This window comes from Chinchilla lanigera, unplaced genomic scaffold, assembly GCF_000276665.1.
Source record: "Chinchilla lanigera isolate Chin_1 unplaced genomic scaffold, ChiLan1.0 scaffold00015, whole genome shotgun sequence".
In the NCBI taxonomy this organism is placed as follows: domain Eukaryota; kingdom Metazoa; phylum Chordata; class Mammalia; order Rodentia; family Chinchillidae; genus Chinchilla; species Chinchilla lanigera.
Genome location: NW_004955416.1, coordinates 31530053 through 31552418, shown reverse-complemented (window position 1 = coordinate 31552418; position 22366 = coordinate 31530053). Strand labels below are relative to the sequence as shown.

Below are 22366 nucleotides of genomic sequence, written 5' to 3'. Positions count from 1 at the left end.
TTTCAAAGAAAAAAAAAAAAAAAAAGATAAAAACAAGACAAAATAGTATTTTTTTTTGTACCGGGAATCGAACTCCGGACTTCGCGCTTGCCAGGCAGGCGCTTGCGCCACTGAGCTATATCCCCGGCCCTAGGGCACATTTATAAATCCAGATACAGAGAGGACAAAAGATGAACAGACAAGGTTTGGCCTTTTAAAATGTATATTATAGAATACGTTGTTAAGAGAGTAGTTCCCAAGCTACCTTTTATTTTCCGCGGCCACAGAAACCAAAACCTGGGGCAGAAGTGAAGCCGGCAGCACGCAGCCCTGCAGACGGATCAACAATCTTCCCCGACTACCGCCAATTTCCGGCCAGTGACTTCCCCTTCCCGAGCTTCCGCTGAGCCGCCTGCGCTGGTTGATGACGTATTTCCTGCTGGCCGCTCAGCCAGGGAGAACGCCTAGATGACTCCTGTCTCTGCAGAGCTTGGCGGATCCAGAGCATGGGATGGATTCTTTTACAGTAATATTGGTTTTCAAAACAGGATATGCTGGCCAGGAGAAATGGTTAACAGTTTTTTTTTTTAATCTCCCTCCTCTGGGAATAAGATTTTTTTTTCCCGTACCGGAGATTGAACACAGGGTTTTCGGGCTGAGCTACAGCCCTTCTCCGCTTTATTTTGAAAAAGGTCCTCGCTAAGTCGCTCAAACTGGGCTCGAATTTGAGATTCTCATACCTCAACCTCTCATAGTCCTGGGATTACAGGCATGTGTGGCTTTAGGAATATGACTTTTAAATAACGATATTAACGTAAACTGCTAATTTCCTAGATGTTTGTCAATTCAGTCAAGTTGACAAAACCGCCATAGCAGCATTCTTTGCTAAAAGTAGTTTTTTTTTTTTTTTTTTTTTTTGGTAGTAGGACTGGAACGTGGGCTTGCCAGGCAGGCGCTTGTGACACTGGGCTATATTCCTGGCCCTAAAACTAGGTTTTATAAGAAAATACACTGATATTAATGAAAGGTAGTGTTATAGTTTGTCCTCCTTGCTATAACCTGAGAATTCTCTTATTTCTTAGGTTTCTGCAAATGCATATTTCAATTTTTTTGGCATGTACTTGTTTTCTACTGGTCATAGTGTATATATGTCCCCGATGCAGTGATTTATGGCCATAATTACAGGGCTTGGTTATGCTCCTAAGCAACAAATAATGTTTAATGATAGAATTTAAAGAGAATGGGCATTTCCTTTGAGGGCATATAACCCAGGTATTTATCAGTTTTCCAGTAGAGGAAAGCTATTCTCTTTAAACAAGAGAGAAGAGGCAATTCTGTTAAACAAACATTGAAACCCTATTTTTTATTTCCAGATTGTCAGTTTCAACTGCACCTACTTGGAATGTTATACTCATTACAAGTTTCAGCATCTTGTTCTTTACTAATATTTACATGAAAAACAATAAGTGTGAAATCAGCTGTCATAATACAGCAGCCATGTAATTATGTCTTGCTTTTTGGTATTCAGTGCTATCACCCATGCAATTACAAGAAGTAAGAACTTTTACCATTGTCATGAAGTTCCCTGGTTTTCAAACAGTGACTTGAAATGAGAACTGAGAATCTTAAGTTTGCCATTCTACCTTCATAAGTATTTGGGAATGGGGACATTGTAGAGCCTTAGCCCACCCCACAGAAGTTACGGGCACAGTGACTATGATAACTCTGAAATGCTGCAGTCTCTTGGGTTTCAAAGGCACACACTCATTTGGTAGGTGACTGAATGATTAATGGTGCAAGTAAAAGGCTACAACTTTCCTATTCCCCATTGGCAAATGAGCTCAGGAACGTGCTGTAGCACAAAGGAATGACCAGTACCACCTCCCAGACTTAACTCTGTCAGTATGTCTCTTGGAACCATACAGTATTGTTTCTTTCAGTGAAGGAGGCAGTCGTGACACAAGAATTTGAACAGGAAATGTGTGGTATGAGCATTTACAAACTATAAGTGTTTGAAATCCAGATGTTAAAAAGTTCAAAGTAATGTGCTACTGGGTTGCCAAACAAGTCCGTATGTGTTGCACTAGGGAACTTTCCTCTTAGGTGCCAGGGAATGTGTTCACATGTGTTTCATTGATATTACATCACTATGAAATTTGCTGTAAGGGAGAGATGTTATAGCAGAGTGCTGATCATGGGTACTGTTGACTGCCATGCATTTCAGGAGTTTCTTTTAACACATTTTCTCTCACACAATTCAAAGTCCCTTCACACATTCAACACACTGATCAATAAGGTTGGAAGAAATTACTTACGTGATGGTGAACTAATCAAAGCAGACTGGATTCTGTGCTAAGAAAGCCTTGCAATTTTCTTTAGAAATGCTGGTTTCCTATCCTCCCCTAGGCTCTAATGCCGCAAGATTTGTACATGTAAAGATTTTGCCATTACGGTGTTTTCTTTTCATCGTTTTGAGACAGGGTCTCACTATGCAGTTCAGGCTGGCCTTAAAATCACTTTGTAGCCCAGGCTGGCCTTGAACTCACAGTGGTCCTTTTGCCTGAGGCTCTTGAGTGCTGGGATTACAGGTGTACAATATCATGGCTGGCTTGCTGTTACAGTATTAACAATCCAACTGAGTACTAATGGAAGAGAGAATATAGAAATAATTTTGTAAGTAAATGCTCCTATGTTCCTCTTTGATTTACCTACACCTTCAGTGTTTTCCTGAAACTTCTAAAATACTTTTATAACACATGCATAGAAATGTAACATGGAGAAGACCTAGCATCACTTATTTCACACTGCTCCCATTTCTTATCAAAATCTTATCTTGTTTTCATTACAGACCTTTTTTAAACAATTGTTTCCTCATTCATCTGGAGAAAATAGGAATTCTTACAAGACACTGTAGTACTAGAAATTTAGCAACCTAAACAATATGAATGTTTCATTTCAATTTCTGTGCCAGTGGTCTGCACTCAGCTGCATTCTCACAGGTCTAGAAGATGTTTACAGTTGTAAACCTGTAAATCCAATGTAAGAGAAAAAGTATAGTAAAAATGAATTGCTTGGTATATATTAAACATGCCAGGAAAAATAAAAGAAAGAAAAACTTGTTTAACTTGTTAGATTCTGTGCTTCTGGAATATTTGCATACTTTCCTGATTTGTTGACAATAATAAAAAGAACACAACATACTAGCTACTTTTATTTCATGTTTCATGATATTTTCAGTGCAATTAGAACATAATTGTTAAAGCAGTTTAATAGGTAGAAGTAGGGTAAAAGTTTATATAAGTTTTATAAGTTTATAGCATTGTTTTAAAAATAATTTTTTTTTGTTTTTTGTTTTTTTTTTCCTCCGGTACCAGGAACTGAACTCACGACCTTGCGCTTGCCAGGCAGGCGCTTTTGCCGCTGAGCTAAATCCCCAGCCCCTAAAAATAATTTTAATATTATCTGTGCTTAAAAAGTTTCCCAAAACTTTTTGGTAACATATGTTTAAAGTTACACTAAATAACATGAAGATGGATATTCAATGAATATCTCAATCACTAAAATACTGAAACATTATGTACTGAACTTTTCCCTTTGCTTGCTTCCTTCCTTCCTTCCTTCCTTCCTTCCTTCCTTTCTTCCTTTCTTCCTTTCTTCCATCCTCTCTCCCTCTCTCTCTCTCTCTCTCTCTCTCATTGTGTAGTTCAGGCTGGCCTTGAACTCAGTAAGTAGCCCGGCCTTTAGCTCGCAGGGATCCTCCTACCTCAGCTTCCTGAGTCCTGGGATTACAGGTGTGCACCACTATGTCTGGCTGAAGATGTTTAAAAATATTTTATTTTCTGCTTCTTATTGCAGAGGAACTGTGGATATTTTTGTTGGCAAATAAACATATCTGTGCCACGTTGAAAAGTTTTACTATCACTATAGGAAAGTATGATTTTGGAACTTGTAAAATAGTATATTCATATGTCAACAAGTACCTGAGTAGACATTTCTCAAAATAATGCATTTATTTTTTCTTTTTGTACTAGGAATCGAACTCAGGACCTTGTGCTTGCCAGGCAGTAGCTTGTGCCACTGAACTATATCTCTGGCCCAAAAGAATATGTTTAAACAGCCAAAGGAATAGGAAAACATGCTCAACATCACTTAATGATCAAGGAAATGCACATGAAAATCACTGAAACACTACCTTGCACCTATTAGACTCGTTAATAATAAAAGGACAAAAGATGAATGCTGCTGGTGAGGACAGAGAAAAGGAACGCTGGCACACTTGGTGGTATTTAAATGAGTGCAGCCATTTTGGAAAAACAGTTCAAAGTTTCCTCAAAAAAACCTAAACCTTCAGTGTGATTCAGCAGTCCCTTTGCAAGCTGCACATCTGTAACAGAGCTATAGTCTCCTCTCTGCCCTGGCTGCTGGTTTTTCTCTTTCTCTGGCCTGAGAGTCAGATTGTCTTCTGCTCTTTGGACGCAACCAGCTGTGTATTTCCTTCTGCAGGTTTGAACCCAAGCTGGGGCTTGAACACTCCTAGGTTTTTGAGATTGTGTTTTAAACACTGAAAGAACAACTTGTTGCTAAACATGTATGAATTAGCCTTAGCCCTGAGCCAGATTCCTGAAACCCTCACATGCATTCCACAACCCAGACCTTTCATGCGGGCCTACCTGCCTACCTGCACAGAACATCTTTTTTTTAACGTTTCCCACTGCACACTTGGCATTTAAGTTCCTCTAATGAAAGCCTTGGACTGAAGTGTTCAGTGCTGTTCACCTTGGTGTTCAGTCTTCCTTGTAACCTCATCTAGCCCTATCTTGGGATGATTGGGAGCAGCATCCCCGTCATTGCTCCTGGGGCAGCTCCAGCTGAGCGTCTTGCTGAACACAGCTGATGTGCCTGGCAAGATTCTAAAGTAATGGGTTTGGCCTGGAAAGTGGGAGCTACCTGGGGAGAGACCAGGGTGGCTGCGTGCTCCGTATGGAGTGCTGTGGCCTACCTGCTTGGTGTTCACACAGTGGTCTTGGAGTACAGGGGTGTACCCCAAGCACAGCAGCTTTGGCTAGTCTGATGGAGTGTTTGAAATTGAAAGAATCCCATGTGCTTAACAGGAAGTGAGGGGCAGGAGATGGGAGGGGTCAGCTGGCCTTTGCTTTAGGCAGTCGGCCTACTGAGGCCCAGCTGGAGTAGTGAAAAAGGTGGAGCAGTTGGAGGATGAATTGCAGTTGAGTTAGGCTAGACAAAATAGAGAGAAAGGAGACAAGGAGGCCCAGTTTCTTATTTTCCTTATTACCTTTAGGAGGGGATTTTTTTTTTTAGGTACTGGGAATTGAACTCAGGACCTTGTGCTTGCCAGGCAGGCACTTGTGCCATTGAGCTATATCTCCAGCCCCTCCTTATTACCTTTAAACTGAATCAGATTCCCTGTTCTGTTCTGCAGTAGGAATGTTAATCATTAAGGAAAAGCTGGTCAAATAAATTTTATTCACCTTGAATTTACCTAGCCTACCTCATTCCTTTCAAGACCAAGACACCAAGATAAGAGTGAGTAATAATTTCCCTGATTTACAGGGACATACAACTGACAGCTTTAGAATACTCAGTTCCAAACCTCCCTGGCTTGATGCCCAAAATTCTGTCACCATCGTATTAAAACTATAAGCATCTGAGTTCCAGAGTAAACCACAGCCTCCTCAAGCACCCAGCTGAGATGACCCTCCTGACAAGGACCATAGTCTCATGGGAACATCATGTCCTTCCCACTACTCAATTTCCTTTCCTGTTCTTCCTTACTTTCTACTTGTGCCTAATACATCTGCATATCACACTGATACCTTCTGAAATTCTTCCATCATGTGAGTTAACTGTCCACTCAGCAGGCCTATTTGAGGTCCCCATCTTGTCTTTGGGGAACCTTCTAAGATCCTGTCTGGTGACATAACTAGAAAGATCTGTGAGGCCCGCAGCCACTCTTTGTTACAGCAGTGCTGCTGAAATGGAGAAAGAATAGACTTGCTGCACACTGGAAGCTGCTATGTGAAACTTCGTGTTAAGTAAATACCCAAAATCAGTGTTTGGTCGACTGTCCAGTGCCCTGTTTTGGATGCTGAAAATTGGTGCTACGTGGCATGGGAGTGTAGTTCAGTGGTACAGCGCTTGCCTAATAATGCAAGAGCCCTGCATCCAATCACTAGTACTGCAAAAATATTTTTTAAAATGTAGAAATGAAATTAATCCTGAGGACCTAATGTAATGATAGATAGAGAGGAGACCAGAGGGGAACATAGGACAACTTACCCACTTCTGCAAACTAAACTCAAATGAATCTACTAGGCAGGCACCTAAAGATCCCACCACCTGCCAACAGACTTTTGCCTTGTGTGAACATCCTCTGACTGAACTGAGTAGCAGTTTATCAGCATCCAAAAGAATTTTAGCCACTTTTCTAGTAAGCTGATGGGTCAGGATGGTTCTGTGTGGAGGTGAGGCAGAAAAGCATAGCAATACTACAGCAAATGCTCCATCAGGCAATGCCTACGTGGCTGCAATACTCCTCTAGGGAATCATTTGTACTTTGCTGTACTGTCCCATGCCTGCAGTCAAGCCTGATCACCAGAGGGGCTATGCCAGGGGATTCCGAACACTTAAAGAAAACTGAAGAAGTGCATGTTTTGTTGCATTAATTAGCAGTGAGGTTGCCACCTATACTCCTGAATCCCAGGGCTTTGAGGCTGCCCTTTTCACGCGCACATGCACAAATCCTCCTAAAGCCTGCTCTGCCAAGCTGGAAGGGAGCACTGCTTCTTATCTGAGGTCTTTTTGCATACGTGCGTACTTGCATACAGTGTGGGTAAGGCACTGGCTCAGACAAGAGATAGAAACTATGACCTATGTAGCTAAGGTATGAAGTGCTGCCCAAACAGGAGGTTTTGGAAAAAGACAGGGAGAGGGAAAAGCCAGAAATACAGGAAAAAGAGTATTGAGGAGCTAATTGTCGGAGTATCTTCTGAAGGTATGGAGAGAAGATACACAGAAAACCAACTGCATTCTGTGTAATCTGTGGAAAGTCCTAAATCCAGAGCAGCAGTACATCTCTGGAGTTATGCCTACACTCTCAAATCTGCTTCTCCCAGAGGACCACAGCCCCTAATGTGACAGGAAGAGCAAAGCTCATACTTCCAGGGACTACCCAGGCCTCTTCTTAAACCTGCAGATATTTTGAAAATTACTTGTGTTTGCCTTCTTCTGGTTTAACTTAAGATGCACCAAGTGTTTTGTGGGCCATTTGACCTAATTAGTGCTTTTTAGTATCTTTCTCTTCTCAGTGATATAGAGCCTTTCTCTCTCTTTTTTTCCTTCCTTCCTTTCTTCCTTCTTTCCTTCCTTCCTTCCTTCCTTCCTTCCTTCCTTCCTTCCTTCCTTCCTTCCTTCCTTCCTTCCATCCTTCCTTCCTTCTTTCTTCCCTCTCTCCCTCCCTCCCTTCCTCCCTTCCCTCTCTTCCTCTCTGTATCCCTTCTTATTTCTTTTCCTTGTACTGGAGATTGAATGTAGGGCCTCAGGATGGTAATCAAGTTCTCTACCACTAAGCTATATCCCCCGCCCTTTATTTATTTCTTTTTAAAATTTTGAGACAGGGTCACCATAAATTCTGCAGGCTGAACTTGAACTCAGGATCTTTCTGTGTCAGTTTCCTGAGTGCTGCATTACAGAGGGCTTTTTGGGGTTATTTTCCTCTTTGCAGTTTTGAGGACAGAAGCATGATTTAAGTAGGCCAGATATTTATTCCAGTACATGGACTGCTGGTGGTAAACAGACCCGATTAGAGTTGGTGTGAGAGTTAGTGTGTGGCTACAGATTGCAGTGTTGTAGGAGAGGAAGATAACCAAAGGAGAAAAGAGGTGTGATGAAATATATCTAACCTGTCATTCTTTATAAGTACTCTACTAGCAATAACTACCATTGTTATAATTTTCCTTGAGACAGGATCTCACTATGTAGTTCAAGGTGGCCTTGAATTCATTATGTAGTCTAGGCTGGCCTTGAATTCATGGTGACCCTCCTGCCTCAGCTTTCTAAGTGCTGGGACTGCAGGCCTATGCCACCATGTCCAGCTGTTATAATTCTGTACTGAATGTAATACATATTTAAGTAAACACATATAAATGCATGTGTATTTTGCTAGCTTGATCTGATATGACACTCTCCAAAATTCTTCCATCCACAAGTTTTCCTGACAAAGTTCAGTTGGTAGAGGACCACGGAACCAAGGCAGGATGCAGAGCTTGGGTGTCTGTTGGGATGCGTTGGGGGGGGGGGATGGAAACCAGCCCTGCTCCATCCATATTGTGCAGGTGTGACTAGAAAAGTCCTTGTGGGTCATTATCACCTCTGCCCGAGATGACAACACTGGGTGTGCTGAGCACCCTCACTCTGGCCAAGGAGCTGCTGTCACATGCCAGAGGTCTGAGGCTGAGGAGATGGTGGAGGACTGCATGACTGAGGCAGTAGACTGCAGTCTGTGCTCTGGTCTAACTACATGGAAGCTGCAAAGCTTCTGGTCTTCAATTTTTCCAGTTTCTTTCTAGAAGTTCCAGAAATTGGGATTTAGCATTACTATGAAAATGGAAAAGTTCACCCAGTAAAACTTGAGTAAACAGGAATGAAAATTACTGCCTGAAGTTTGTGCAACCGACCTACCTTAATATTTTAACAATCATGTGCTTTAAATTATTCTAATGGCTTTCAAACATTTAACAATGAATACTATTGCAGAGATGAAAACTGGGTGAACTTTTCCATTTTCATAGTAATGCTAAATCCCAACTCACATGTAAGATATATGTGATTCAAAAATCTAGATGTTTATTTGTTTATGTATCTATGTATTTATTGTCTTTTTGAGACAGAGTTTCCCTATACAGTTCAGACTGGCTTTGAACTCACTTTGTAGCCCAGGCTGGCCTCAAACTTGCAGCGATCCTTCTGCCTCAACCTCCTGAGAGCGCTGGGATTACAGGTGTGATTCACTATGCCTGGCCTAACGTTCAGGTGATTGTTACTGATTTCCAAAGTGCTTTTGAACTTTTTAATGTTGGTGCTTATGCTGAGGCACTAAGGCTGAAACTCCACTTCTTTGCCGTATCTGTGGCAGAAGGATTAATCTCTCCTCTGAACAACTGCTACCTCTCCGCACAGCAGAGCACATCTCATGCAATGGAGCAGCTTTTCAGCTGGTAGAAATGAATAAAATATTGTATCATTCCCCTTTTTTGTTCTTGAATTTAGCTACATAAATTACTGCTTTCTGTAGATTAAAGTTCTTCATTGTCATCCTGTTATGTACATGATATGCATTCAGTCTAACAATTTATTACAATTTCTTTATTCACCTTACTTTCAAATCCATGAATGTTGCACATTTTTGTAGATTATTAATATGTACACTACCCTCTTACCTCCTTATCTTAGTTATTTGCCCCTCTGTGTGAATAAGGGATTTTAAGAAAGTTCTAGTTTCCTTGCCTCTTTGCTGCTCTAGAACTACACTGATAACTAGTTTCATGACAAGTAGTTTTGTGACAGGGAAAGAAAGTATACTGTTCTTTCTGTGTGTGTCTTTTTTTTCCTGCTCACCAAGCTAAGTAGACAAATACCAGGTCTGGGATGACTTTTTTTATTTTTAATTACTTTGGGATGACTTGACAGTAATAGTTATCTAGGCTTTTATTTTTCATCTACTCATGATTAATTATTTGGAGTTGTTAAAGTACTTAAGTCCCACAAGATGTTTGAGAGGTACTTTTATGATTGCCAGAGAGTGAAATACATGTGCAGACAAAATAAATAGTAAAGGCCATTGACAGTTTTAGGAGACTTTCGTATTGGCTTAGCCCGGTGCCTGCTCTGTCTCTGCTCTGGCTCCTTTATTGTGTTAGCAGCACAAAGGAACAGGCGCTGTTTTCTGCCTGTAGGCACCAAATCCTCCCCAGAGGCCATGGCACTTTTTTCCTCTGAGACTCTTCCTCTCCTTTAGTCTTCAGAAAAGGAAACCATGAAAGTCCCAGCCTTCTTTACATATGGGATAATAATATGACACAGTTGTTCCAAGGAGGGATATATTCAATATCATAAATATGGAAGATCTTTCAGAATCAACAAGAACATATGGATAAAAGGAGACTTGTCTTCAGCCCTTTTAACTTTCTCTTTATTACTGAAGACAAAATTCTTGTGTATTACTCACCTCAACATAATATAACCATAGTGTAGAGGTGAAGATGACCCCTATAACATGGGAAATGGAGACTAGCAGGGGGCTGCATACCTACAGCCTTGACTGGACCAGTATTCCAACTGGATTAACATATTACTATGTCTGATTAGCATATTGCTTATTAATATTAGTACAGTTTTGTGTTGTTCAGAGCAGAACACAATTTTCTCTGAATGAAGGTGAACCCAATGAGGCTTCTTTCTGTGTCTTCAGTAAATGTCCATTTCTCTAGTAAATGGTTAGTTACCTTTCTTTCTTTCTCCCCTACCAGCATCAGAACTTACCTGCTCAGATTGAGAATGTGATTATTCAGGGGTATCCTGTGTGATAAGGAGTGACGTTTCCAGGTTACAGGATCATCATTAAGCCAGGCAGATGGGTGATTCCTCCCCTTTAGTCCAGCACTGGCTCTCTGCACCCTGGCTTACTTAACTGGAGACTAAAGGAACTTTGTGCTATGTAGCTGATGAGATAATGCAGTTTTACTCATTGCTCACATCTCCAGAATCTATGGCACAAGGTTTTCCCTCCCAAATTAATAGTTAGAGGATTTAATTCACAGTGCATTAGCCTTAGTGTCTGAGTCACAAAGATCTGTAACTGTAATAGTACCTTCCTAAGAGACAGTCATCCTGGGGGAGCTTTTTGGGCCCTAGATGCCAGACTTAACCTGAAAAAGAAATTAACATTCTATTTATTCAGGTGATTTTTTCCCTGATGTTCTTCTCCATTACTGATGAAATAGTTTAGGCCTCAGTAATCAGTGAAGTTCATAGGCTTAAACTTTGTAATACTTTTTTTTTCTTTTTTGAGACAGGGTCTCCTTATGTAGTTCAGGCTGTCATTGAACTCACTATGTAGCCCAGACTGGCCTCAAATTTGCAGAGATGATCTTGCTTCAGCTTCCTCAGTGTTGGGAGTACAGGCTTGCACCACCAAGCCTGTCTGTAATTTTTTTCAAATGAGGTAAAGATATTTCCACAGTATGACTTGAGTTGACCACTAACCTGTGCAGTGTCCAGTGTCCATGAGAGAGATGTTTCCTCAGAAAATCTCAGGATATCCAGCTCTTCCTCATGAGCCAGGATTCTAGGAAGAATATAAGGAAATGATTTGAATGTCTAAGCCTTGATCTCTAGATCATATTTAGTAATTGTGCAGTACAGCAGGACAACATTCTAAAACAAACAATAAACAGCAGACATGATATCTGCTCCTCCTCCATGTTCCTTGGGTCTCAGGTACACTAAAGTGTGTTCTAAATACAAAATCTACTTCTGATCTAGTGTATGAGGAGGCAGTTAAGCAGGTAAGCCTTGTGAAAGCCACATTCTTAGGATACACATAAGAGTAGTTTGTCTGAGAAAAAGATCAGCTTCAAGAACTTCATCCATCATTGAGATCAAATGTAGTCCCTATGATCTGAAAGATGGGTTTCTGTTATTATAGTTCTATGATGCTTTACAATTCTGTACTAGTTATTTCAAAAAGTACATCCTTCATTTCTTCACTTAATGGTTAAAGTAGTAATGCATGACACAACCTTTTCCTCAATCAAAGAAAAGTAGTGAAGTAGAGTCCTGATACATCATTTAAGAATATGAGTAGGGGCCCTGGAATATAGTTCAGTGGCATGGCACCTGCCTGGCAAGTGAGAGGTCCTGAGTTCAATTCCTGGTTCAAAAAAATCAGTAGGAAGGGTTTCCACTTCCACGTTTTTTAGTGAGATAACATTTGTAAAATCTTCAAATATAGACATAGTATAGACTATATAAGATTTTTTGAGTAAAAAAATACACACTGTAATAGATATAAAAAGTCTCACTGAATGGTACTGTCCTTATGGCGATGGAAATGTACTTATGGTGATGGAAATGACCATACTTTAACAAGTATCACTACTTTTATTCCAAACACTGACAGAAAAAGAAATGTAGTGATACATACGAATGTACTTTATACGCATATGTAAGAAAACTCCGAAGCTTTGTGGTTGGTACCTCATTTCAATTTTCAATGACTAGAAAAGGAGTAGAAGATACACTTTCTACATTTTTCTTCATTTTCTTTTTTGTTACTGCTAACATGTATTCCTCTTTTTAAAAAAATTAACATAGTCAATGCCAATAAACATATAGAAAAATATAGGAAAATAATGACAACATCAAATAAAAAAGTTTAACAGACATTACTGTCTTTAAAGGAAGGGTCCCTCTATTTCTCTAATCTCACATATTGCTTTAAAAATTCACAAAACTCCCTTACAGAGGTAATATCAAAAAACTAAAAGAAAACATCCATGACTTTCATGGTTGTGCTGTTTTCTGTAAGCAAAGAGCTGACTAAACTGCAGGGTCAGAAATTACATTGCCATTGTTTGATATCCTCCTCAATCTCCTTTTTCAGAGTACTGCAATTTTCAATGTAGAGATCTTCTACTTCCTTTGTTAGATTGATTCCTAAATATTTGATTTTTTGTGGTGCTATTATGAAAGCTGTGGTTTCCCTAACTTGTTTCTCAGTGAGTTTGTTGTCTGTATACAGGAATGCTATTGATTTTTGAGTGCTGACTTTGTATTCAGCTATGTGACTGAATGTGGTTATTAATTCTAGAAGTCTTTTGATGGGATCTTCTATGTAGAGTATCATGTCATCTGCAAAGAATGATAATTTAACTTCTTCATTTTCTATCCTTATTCCTTTTATTGCTCTCTCTAATTGCTCTGGCTAATATTTCCAGAACTGAATTGAGTAGGAGGGGTGATAGTGGACATCCTTGTCTTGCTCCTGATTTTAGAATGAAAGCTTTCAGCTTTTGACCATTTAGTATGATGTGGGCTGGTGGTTTGTTACAGATGGTTTTTATTGGATTGAGATGAAGACCATCTATTCCAATTTTCTCTAGTTTTTTTTTTAGTCATGAGTGGGGCTGAGTGTGGTGGTGCATGCCTATAATCCCAGCACTTGGGAGGCTGAGGCAGGAGGATTGTTGCAAGTTTGAGACCAGCCTGGTCTACAAAGTGAGCTCAAGACAAGCTTTCATCCTCAACCTCAAGAGCTGTCCATGGAGGTTTGTCTCTCTCACAGAGAGCCAAGTGGCTAACACAGTTTAAAATATAACTAGTCCCCCTGCCAAAAAACCAAAAGGAGTTTGGAGAATATTTTTCCAAGAACATAACAGAACAGAACAGCAAAGAGAAGAGAAGAGAACAAACCATATCCAGAAGTAGGAGAGTAGCAGGCAGGATCAATTTCAAAAACAATTTTGGGATCCTGGTATAATCAGTAATAAAAAAAAAACAAAGCCTGGCCGCTGTTTTCATGAATACCTGTGAAATTTCTTTTAATCTTGTACCCTTTCTGGAAGCTCGACAAGTCATCTCATATTAAAGGTTTTATGTGGGAAAACAAAAAGATTGAGAATCAATAGATAAAATTAAGGACAAAATTAAAAAGTAATGTATTTTTAAAAAGACACTCAAATCCAGTATGATTAATATATTTCAATATTTCAGATGAATGTTAAAAATATGAAGTGAAAATCATTAATATTGAAAAGGGTGGGTAAAAAAATCATGGTTTCAGGCTAATGTTTTTCTAAAATGAGAACCAGTGTTGCGGAAACACTGTACGTGTGGTTTTTTGTGTATAAAATCCATCACCAGTTTCTATAATAATAGAACTTTAAACAGCAAAAACAAAACGACAGCAAGCCCAAAGAAGAAATCTTTTTATAGTAGATTGTAATTTGACTGACAGGAAATCTTCAGTGGTAGATATAAAGGCGATAAGAGAGGATCTTGGCGCCAAAAAAATAAACCGGGATAGCTAGGAGCGGCACTCCACGTTCTCGGGACATAAGAAGACTGTCCCCTGCGAGCCACCATCCTCTCAACGCGCCCAGTGACTCTCCCTTAGCGAGGAGCAGGCATCTCCGCTGCGCAGAAAAATGGCGCATTTCCTGTCGTCAGTGGCGGGAATCCGGTTACTGCCCTCAGTGCCGCGCTGGTTGGAACAGAGCGATAACAAGGGCTCTGCTGGCCTCGCGGGCAAGAGTGAATAAGCCCGACTCTTCCGTATTATTTAAAATCTATAGCTCAAGAGATACTGATCATTTTATTGTCTGTAGTACGACTGGAGAAAAAAATGGTTTCTCTGTCCACACACTCAGAAACAGTTGCCCATGGATGAAAATCCCATTGTGTAAAGTCAACAAATTCCACAAAAATGAAATATGTACGTGTCCATGGTAATTTACTTACACCCATGTGAGTACATCAGTCTACTAGAATTCACATCAACCTTTCAACTATTTGTTTTGTTTTGTTTTTGTGTAGAGGCTGGTCCTGAACTTGCAGTGCTGGGATTAAGGACATGGGCCACCTCGCTTGGCCTCAACGTCTCTTTACGTGTACAGACTGACAGGCAAAATGGGCATGGGCCATCTTCCCTGGGTCTTTACATGGAATCATGAATTACATTTTCCCTGCAGTAACTGTGTATTATGTTTGTTTTGAAATAAATTTTTAAAAGATCTTGCTCAGATTATAGTAACTCCTTGCTCTTGCATTGCCACCCCGCCACCCGTTGGTCTTTAGCTCTCCGTTTCGTTGGATGCTAGATGGCGCTGTGCATACAGGGTCCTCTGGTTCTCAATAAGCATAGTGTGGCACATACTTCTGCGATGCGAGTTTAAAGAATGAAAGCAACCTGTGATGGCGCTGGACTGTTTCCTTCTAAGAAGGAGAGGTTACGGGCTGATTCAGTATCTTTCACAGGGAGGTACAACTGGACCAAAAGAAAGTTGTACCTGAATAATCCTAACACTTTTTTTTTTTTTTTGGTCTTTTTTGAGACAGGGTCTCACTATGCAGTTCAGGCTGGCCTTGAGCTCACTTTGTAGCCCAGGCTTGTCTCGAGTTTGCAACGACCCTCATGCCTCAGCCTCCCGAGTGCTGGGATTACAGGTGTGCGCCACCATGCCTGGCAAGCCTAACACTTTTTGCGGCCACTTTTCTTGGATCTTAGCTGTATCACATTTTCCTCAACCAACCAATACTTTTGCTTTGTCTGCATAGCTTCTGCCCCTCAACCCCGCATTTTTTCTTCAAATATACAAAACTCAGTCATTCTGATTTTACAATTTTGCCGGCTGTGTTTTTAAGAAGGCTCCTGCAGTTGCTGTATCCAACTGCAAAAACTATGAAACCTGAACATATTGAAAGGGAATAAAATACCTCATACATTCTATGTGAAGCATCATTATTATTATTTTTACTTCTTAAGATGCCCTGGTTTATATCCAAACGAATAGCTATTCTTTGTCATCCCTAGTTTCAATCTTCATAATCTTCAGCTACTTATTGGTTGCATATTCCATCAGAAAATGTTTCCTCCAAGGAACTTCCAATGTCCATTTAAATGCACTCTGCATGGTCATTTGCATGCTTATTTTCAGTTTCACCGAGTAATGTACACTTCCCACAATAGAATCTCTAACTCTGATTTTATCCCATGAGTTATTACACAATTTATATTCATGTGTTGTAGCACAGAGATGCATCTCTAGCTTTCAAATCTGATTTATATTGCCTGTTTGATGAAATCCATGGTCGGCTGAAGTCTTAAATAAAGATAAATTTGTGTCTTTAGCCACCCCTTATGTGTACCAATGTACACACCACATGGTTGCCAATTTTCCTAGCCTGAAAAAATGAACGTGTCAAAATCATTGTCATTCCACATAGCAATATAAATAATTGGGGATTGTAGTTAAAATACATTTTACAATAGCATTAAGAAACATTATGTACTTATGGATAAATCTGGAAAAGTGTGTGCAAATTTTGTACTTGGATTAGGCAACATTGATAAAATTAATTAAGATGGTCTGATGTAGAAATCGATTGGAAATAGATTGAAAGGCTCAATATTACCATGTCATCTCTTTCAAATGTATCTATTTGCTACAATCCCTAATGAATATACCTAGTGAATTTCCTACATGGAAAGTGAAATTCTCAAATTTAAGAAAGTAGAGCATTTTGAATGGAGTAACCAATTTAAAAAATGAGGAACAATACTTGTTGCTACATACCATGTCTCTCAATGATTAATCAATATAGTATGATATAGTGAAAGAACAGAGATTTAAATAAGCAGAACAATGCAGCATTTATAACTATACTTATATTTATATGGTCAGCAGAATTTTAATATGCCAAAGAAATTATAGGGGAAATAATAGCAGTTGCAACAAATGGTTATAGAATTATTGAGCATCCATATAAGTAAACATAATAAAAAACAAAATTTACTATGTAAAAGATTTATTATTGTATCAAATCTGAAGACACAAAACTTTTGAGTAAAACATAGGAGGGAATTTTTGTGATCTTGGATTAAAAAAAAATTTCATGGATAGGAAATGTATAAATCACAAAAGAAAAATACCAGATAAATTATAATAAATCAAAATAAAACACAAATAATTCTTTTTTTTTTTCTCTTTTTGAGACAAGGTCTCACTACACAGTTCAGGCTGTCCTTGAACTCACTTTGTAGACCAGGCTGGTCTCAAACTTGCAACAGTCCCCCTGCCTCAGCCTCCCAAGTGCTGGGATTATAGGCATGCACCACCACACTCAGCCCTACTCATGATTAAAAAAAAAACTAGAGAAAATTGGAATAGATGGTCTTCATCTCAATCCGATAAAAAGCCATCTGTAACAAACCACCAGCCCACATCATACTAAATGGTCAAAAGCTGGAAGCTTTCACTCTAAAATCAGGAGCAAGACAAGGATGTCCACTATCACCCCTTTTACTCAATTCAGTTCTGGAAATATTAGCCAGAGCAATTAGAGAGAGCAATAAAAGGAATAAGGATAGAAAATGAAGAAGTTAAATTATCATTCTTTGCAGATGACATGATACTCTACATAGAAGATCCCATCAAAAGACTTCTAGAATTAATAACCACATTCAGTCACATAGCTGAATACAAAGTCAGCACTCAAAACTCAATAGCATTCCTGTATACAGACAACAAACTCACTGAGAAACAAATTAGGGAAACCACAGCTTTCATAATAGCACCACAAAAAATCAAATATTTAGGAATCAATCTAACAAAGGAAGTAGAAGATCTGTACAGTGAAAACTGATATTTCATTGAGAACTCTAGGTGAGCTCCTCCGAACCCCCTTCTAGACTGTTTTAATCTTAGAATATAAAACCTACAGACTTCCCAATTTATTTGACTCAGTCCTCTCCTTCTACATTAAAATACTTAGCCAAACACTAACAGTTTCTAATAGTTCACGACTGCAGCTCTAGAACGATTCAAGGTTACCAAAAGGCTTTATCATTGTATGGACACCTAAGTATAGACTTCGCCACCAACCCTTCCTTCAGAAACTTACAATTATGAATCTTTCCTTTGTTCTCTCAGATGTATATGCTTCTCTTTCAACTCTAGTATCTTTCTCAAGGACTTGAAAGGCATTCCTTTGAAATGTAATCAGTAGCAAGCCTGGGATCTCTGTTTCCCAGTGTTTGTGGGAAGATAGAGTCCTATCTTCCTTAATGGGGTACCAGGAGACACGGCTGGCGTGACTACTTTACTTTGACCAACTCACTGTAATTTCACACTTCTCTGTCTCTACTAAGGCCCTGTTCCACATCTTATACACCTATTCCTTTATTCTTTTAGCAAGTTCGCTCACATTTGTGCAAATCAAAGTTGAATTTAGCTCACACTTAACCCTCTCACCCACAGTGGACCAAATCACATTTGCATTCACTAGCCCTTTGTAAGTTTTCAGTTTCTTTCTAATAAGGCCCTGTTTTCGACCTGCTTCCTCTATCCTGGTATTCTCCCTTTACAATACAATCCACTTCTGTACAAAGAAGGTTGAATTTAGTCCTGCTGAGTCTTTCTTCCTGTTATGATTGTCATTTACTGATTAAAATCTGTCTTTGCCTCTTTGGCTAATGCCTGGCTTAAAAAAAAAAATCTTTGACAATCCCATTACCTAGTAGCATTTTTATGAAGAAAAGCACTTGGTTCTCATGTTTTACTTTAAAATATTTACACTTCAGGTGTGAGGGATGTAGCCCAGTGATAGCATAGTTGCTTAGCCAGCATGGAGCACTTTTTTTTTTTTTTTAATCTACAGGGATGCAAAAAAAAAAAAAAAAAAGAAAAGAACAACAAAAACAATACCAAAACCAAACCAACCAAACCAACCAACCTGGCACTTCAGGAAACACATACCACAGGTAAGCTGATTTTGGAGGTTGCCACCCACTCTCTCTGGCCTTAGCTTGCTGCTGTTGCCCATAACTAAGGAAATCTGGTACTCTTCTTGTCAATTATAGCCACAGGTGAATAATCAATATTTTTTTTGGATGGTGTTCAAATAATACCAATGAAGTACAGGGGAATGCATATTGGATGTATAAAGCAAGGGGGGGGGCAAAATTAACATTTAATATCCCAGATTCCTCACTAAGTTCAAGCTGTTGGTAATGTGTTTTCACACTACAGAATAAGGTTTGTGGAGTCTGACAACCGGGGTGACTTTGAAACAACACACCGGGGCTGGGGATGTAGCTCAGCGGCAAAGCGCCTGCCTGGCAAGCGCAAGGCCGTGATTTCGGTTCCCGGTACCGGAGAAAAACCAGAAAAAAAAAAAAAAAAAAAAAAAAAAAAAAAAAAAAAAAAAAAAAAAAAAAAAGAAACAACACACCAGTGTTTCATGGACAATATTTGACCCTGAGGCCTAGCAAACAGGAAAACTATGTGATGGTGTTTGTCTCAGAATAAGGGTGAAAAACAGGATTTTTGCACGCAGGGGAGTGGTTTGGGTTCGTACTCCAACACTAACTGCTGCTTTAAGATTATAAACGTATTTTGTGTTCTTCTCCCATGTAAACAAGTTAAATTTTTAGAACACAAGGTCTTATATTTTCTATTTTAGAACAATACTTGACATAAAATAACTGCTAAGTATTACTTGAAGTTGGAATTCCTCCTATGTCTTCTGTATATTGTAACACCCAGAAAGGATTGTTAGCGCAACCAAATTTTAGTCAGTTTCCTGAGCTGTCTTTTAGGATCACCTGTGTACTTCTAAAATCCAATTCTACTAGGACCCTCCGCACGTCTTCTTGTTCTCCTCTGTCCTCCTGTGTGATGATCAGGTTGTGGAACTTCCCCCCTTTTCCTTAGTGGTGACAAGGGATCACTCTTGTTTTTGCAGCAGGACTCTTCAACAAGAATCCCGTTCTGTCAGTTTAGGGGGAATCTGCAGACCGCCTGTGGTGACTTTATGGTAATTACTCATCCGCAGGTCTCCTCCACTGACCCTTGGTTCTAAATTCCAACTTGTTTTTATAAGCTAAGTCCAATCGCACCATTGCACTGCAAATCTCATTTTCCTTGTACAATACTATAAATATTTTAATGATTTATATGTCAGCTAAATCTAAATTTAAGCTAAAAATAAATGTAATAGAAATGATGCGAGAGGGTTTGATGATAAAAATTTAAAGAAACTATGTTTCTTTTAAAAAATATATATATTTCTAAAGAAAAGAAGCTATATAAAATATCTCAAATGACTAAGATGGTCATCTTTGAGGAATAGGAAAAATAATGATTTTAGAAATTTCTGTGCTATTTAGTGAATAAGTTAATATTTGCAATTGTTTGGACATAGTCAAATATATTAAAAATTTTGGTGAGGCTGAGGACAGGAACAGAGGATTTGAAAATGATCAAAATATTTTATTGTATGTACCAATTTTCCAAGATGAAAATACCTATCATGTACTACAAACATACCCTAATTAAAAAGAGGATATTTTGAAGAAAAAATAACAAAGTCTTAGATAGTCTATAACATTACAGTAATTCTGGTTGTTTGCTCCTGAGCCCGTATATTCAAAGTCCATTGGTAGGTATAATGTATATATGGGTTTAGAATAAATGGCATTTCAAGCAGATAAAAATGGGCACCAGCACAGCAAACAAAGTTCCCCCTACTTTTCTCAGTCCATTGTGCTATTGTACAGCCTCTGAGACGTATGAACCCAGCAGGAGTCCTGTCTCCCCTAACCAAGTATGAAGCCAAAATCTAAAGGTGTGGGCTGGGGATTTAGCACAGCGGCAAAAAGCGCCTGCCTGGCAAGCGCAAGGTCATGAGTTCGGTTCCCGGTACCGGAGAAAAACCAAAACCAAAACAAAACAAAACAAAATCTAAAGGGGTGTAACAGCTTCTCACTAGATTCCCAGGCAAGATTGAGCCCACCCCCGAAACACACCAGAAGCACTGTTGTATATTTCACCTTTGAAGTTCTTATGGGGATCAGAGGCACTGACACCACACTTCCCGAAGCTGTGACCAGAGCCACAGGACCATACAGTTTGTTATTTAAATCATGCGTGAGTCAGACTCAGCAGCCCAGATAGCCTATGCTTGGAATTATACACCTCTAGGATGTAGCCTCTTAGTTAAAATTAAAAAACAATTCCAATCTTCCCCAGTGTTCTGTAGTTGCCTATTCTTTTCAGAGCATGATGATTAACTACAGTGAATCTTGCAAAGAAAAGTAACTGTTAGCATTTGGACAGTTTACCCTACAAGGAAAAAAAATCCCTTAAATACTCAATTCTTATTGCAAAAAGATGATTCTTATTAGAAACTTTGGAAAGAACTTGGAGAAGCATTCAGAAAGGCATTCAGAACCCCCATTTGTATTTGCTAAGGGATCAACGAAGATTTTTATCATTTGAAATTCTGACCATGTCCCTAAGGGGAAAGTTGTTTACCATTTCATGGTGTAATGGCTTTCCCAGGTCTTAAATAGTCCCCTCACTGGGATTTCATTTTTACCTAGTTTCCAGGCAAATGTTAAGGACAGTTAAGTAAGATGCCTAGATAAAAGCTGTTTCATGTTTCCATGCAGAAATCCAGGCTATCATTATGAGAGATTTCGCAGAGATACAGGGGACCTCTGAGCAAGAAAGAATGTAGAGAGGCTCCTCCATTTCTGAGCTGGGATTAAAAGGTAAAAATCTATCGACCAGCAGATGCTGCTCCACCCTGAGGCCCAGATTGTCAGAGGACATCTGCATCCTGCAAGTTAATGGCAAAAATTCTATCACTTTTCAGAAGGCCCCAAATGTTCTTTTGTCTTTTGAGAGTGTGGTGGAGGGGCTGCTGAGGAATAAAAAATGCTCATGCTTATTAAAGTGTATTAAAATAGACTTGACAGGTGATTGGTACAATTTTTAGGTACTATTTAAGAATCAGTTGGCAAAGCCACATTTATTTTTATTGTTGTTGTTTTTTTTTTTTTTTTTGGTTTTTGGTTTTTCTCCGGTACCGGGAACCCAACTCACAACCTTGCTCTTGCCAGGCAGGCGCTTTTGCCGCTGAGCTAAATCCCCAGCCCCCCACATTTATTTTTAAGAAAATTAATTTCAACTTTGTTAAGAATATATCCTAATGTCTATGAGGACACCATAGGTAAAATAGCTTTCTCTTTTATAAAGAAAAATGAAATACATAAACAAACCCAGAAAACGTGCTGTTGGAAGGACTGTTGGAAACAACTTTAAAAATTTATGCCAAGGAAAAGAAAACAAGTTATATAAACTATCTTAAATGAATGAGCATGCTCACTTTTGGGCAATAGGAGTATGTTATTCAGTAAATAAGTTAATATTTGTAAATTTATTAGACACGGTAAATGTTAGCTAAGATTTCATGAGTAGAAAAATAAAGAAATATTATATAATAAGACATGTAAAAAAATCACAAAACCTCACTGTCATGGTCCCAGCACTTATGGTAATGGTGATGCTCCTGACCATGCTTTAATAAGTATCAATAACTCTTTTTCAAATTGCAGTCAGAAAATACCAAATATAGTGGCACACTTTAACATTTTACAAGCATATATAAAAATGGTTACCAATGCTTTAATGTTGGTAGTGCATTTCAATTTTCAGTGATTGGAATCAGACTCAGAAGATAAACTGTTCATGATAATTTCTCCTTAATTTTCTTTGTTATTGTCAAAATGTATTCCATTTATTTATTT

The 22366-nt window shown here is 39.0% G+C and overlaps 1 protein-coding gene across 1 annotated transcript in view; it reads right to left on the bottom strand.

Moving 5' to 3' along the window:
- The window catches only part of LOC102022699 (60S ribosomal protein L39), a 1346-nt gene extending 985 nt beyond the window's left edge, over positions 1-361 (bottom strand). The window contains exon 1 of the mRNA XM_005381677.2: positions 245-361. The gene's annotated coding sequence lies outside the window, so the exon portion shown is untranslated. The remainder of the gene's footprint in view (positions 1-244) is intronic.
- Between the last annotated feature and the right edge of the window lie 22005 nt (positions 362-22366).